The following is a 2642-nucleotide window of genomic DNA, read 5'->3' as shown; positions in this document are numbered from 1 at the left end:
CGCAGTGGTGTGGTCCGGGAAACACGTGCCAGAAAAAATCGTGCATTTAAAATAAAAAACATTTTAACTCACCCGGCGTCCAGCGATGTCCTCTGCAGCCCGTTCTCCCCCTGCTTCTGAGCCGGCTCATTATTGTCGCGCATATTCATGATGCGCGACACAGCCGACCCGGAAGCAGCTGCTGCGGGGGTCAGCGCCGGCCGGATGCTCCACCGCGGGAGCGATCAGCACCATGGAAAGCGGGAGCGGGCGCAGGTGAGTTGATTACTAAGTGCAATCACGGGCCACGTAGAACGGAGCCCGGATTGCACTTAGACAACCCACGTGTGCCGTGATTCACGGCACACGCAGGGAAATGTGCGTGTTTTACACGCCAGTGAAAAACGTCAGTGTTTTTCACTGACGTGTGAAACGGGCCTAAAGGAAAATTATATGTTAACTGTATTTTTTGAGTCAATACATTTATGGTGATAGTAAATTCATAGTTTTAATTCTTTTAAAAATGAAAAACAAAAAAAAATTAGTTTGCACAATCATTAACTAATTTTACTTTTTTTATTTTCCTGAGAAATGTGTGTGTGTTGACCTACAGTTTTAATTGGTGCTATTTGGTACATACAACTTTTTTCTTTGTGTTTTGAAGAGGCGAAAGAGGTAAAAAAAATTCTCAATTTTACATTTTATTTTTACCACAACCCAGAATAGGTAACTTCATATTTGACTAGTACATACAGTTATGGATATTACATTTTACCTTTATGTAGCACCTTTTGTTATAGAACATATTGCACTTTTTTCAATTTTAACCTGGCCATCCAGTTACAGGGGAAAAAAAGGTTATCACAGTAACAGAAGTCACTGGCAGAGATCTTGGTTTGCTAGAACCTAGCAGCTCTGCTTTGCTGGTCAGACACCCTGCAATCAGTCATATGATTGTCACATCCTATAGAAGCGTCGGCAGAACCAATACATATACACACTACATATAAATTTATAATGACACAGGTTTAAAGCCCAAAACCAAACACCATAAAGTTAAGATGCTTGGTCACTATAAAGTAAAAAATAATATATTCAACTTAAAATCGATTTAAATGCAGCCTGTCATGTTCGATAACTTTCTAGCCTCGCTCCCACTAGACAATGAATATTCGCTCTAATGCTTATCCAGAAAGGTGTGTTTTTAACATAATCTTTTACATACTATAGTAACCATGTAAGAGGTTGAGAGTATATTAGTGACTTTTCTCCACTGTAGACTACTGCAAACTCTTATTTACTGTTCATTGTTCACTGTATGCACTGTTACTGACCAGAAACGAGAGGCATACGTGCAAGGGTAAATGGCCCGTATGGTTGATCTGGACCCACAAGTGGCCAATGCCAAGAAAAATCGGCAAGCGAAAGAGAGTAACTCACAAGCAAAAGAGATTAACTCACAAGCAAAAGAAGACAAGCAGAAATACTACCACCGACTTCTGCTCTCTGCTAAAAAAGGCCTTGAAGGGGAAAGACAGATAATGGCCCAGCCCAATTCAGAGCTTTTCTGCGGTGAGACTGCAGCATGAGCAAAAGAACAAAGAGCTTGAAAAGGTTTCTTCCACCTTAACATCCCTGCGATAAAGTGAGAAGGGGCACTGGGAGGTGGAGCAGAGATGACTTAAGGAAACATTTCAGAAGATAAATGTATTTGTATCGTCAAATGTATGAAGAGGAAAAGAAGGACAGGGACCTCTCTAATCAGGTTCTGTGGTGCACATCTGATTTAGAAAATCGGAAGATTGACCAACAAAATGTACAACAGCAGCTGAATAAAGTACTAAAAGAACTGAGGAAAACCAGGAGAAGATCACAAAGCTAGAGCCGGCAAAAATATTAAAAGAAAAGAAAAATGAATTCCAAAAATGGAAGTTACAAGTCAGGTCCCAAAACTGTCGTGTCAAAGTCAGGTGGTGATTTTCAAACCCAGGAAACTACAATCTTGCAAAAGAAATTGGAAGAGATCTCTAAATCCAAACTGTCCAGTGCCGAGAGGAACAAACTATTGGAGCATCCACCCAAGACAGAAGATATGAACAATGTCCACATCCTGGAGGCACAATTAAAAGTCGACCTGAAAAAGAACCGTCAGTGGTTGGTATATGACCAGCCACAAGAGGCTGCTGTTTTGCATCTGCATTCAACTGTTTGGTTACCATCTGCCTTCTCTGTGAGAATTTAGCAATTATGGGTATTGTGGGGGTTTATGGAATTTGTTTATGTTTAGATGGATAAGTTGTAAACTCTTGTGCTGCACCACTGGTAGGCCATGTTCACACACACAAAATTGCTCCTACTTCCCAGAGGGATTACTAGGTATTAGGCAACTGTTCAGACAGTCCCTTGGTTAGGCAAAGGTTAGTGAGATGGTGACATAAATCGCCGTTTCAGGTGGCGCAGCACAGGGATGTTGGTCTTAGACCTTGCATTTATATTGTTGTGTTTTATGGATGCTTTTCTGTTTTTGTAAAGTAAAGCAATCATTCATCAATTTAACTACCTAGAGTCGCTTTGGTGGTGCGTGGTTTTGCTGTGTACTGGGGAGCCCACCCTGTACATGACTTACAATTGTATGTAATTTTTTTTTTTTAAATTCTTTATTT

General features: G+C 40.7%; 1 pseudogene; it reads left to right on the top strand.

Moving 5' to 3' along the window:
- Positions 1–1143: 1143 nt before the first annotated feature.
- On the top strand, positions 1144–2221 carry LOC142243960 (centrosomal protein of 55 kDa-like; annotated as a pseudogene).
- The last annotated feature ends 421 nt before the right edge of the window (positions 2222–2642 follow it).

This window comes from Anomaloglossus baeobatrachus, chromosome 6 (assembly GCF_048569485.1).
Source record: "Anomaloglossus baeobatrachus isolate aAnoBae1 chromosome 6, aAnoBae1.hap1, whole genome shotgun sequence".
Classification (NCBI taxonomy): Eukaryota; Metazoa; Chordata; class Amphibia; order Anura; family Aromobatidae; genus Anomaloglossus; species Anomaloglossus baeobatrachus.
The sequence above is the reverse complement of the archived record's forward strand: the minus strand, read 5'-3'. Positions and strand labels throughout refer to the sequence as shown.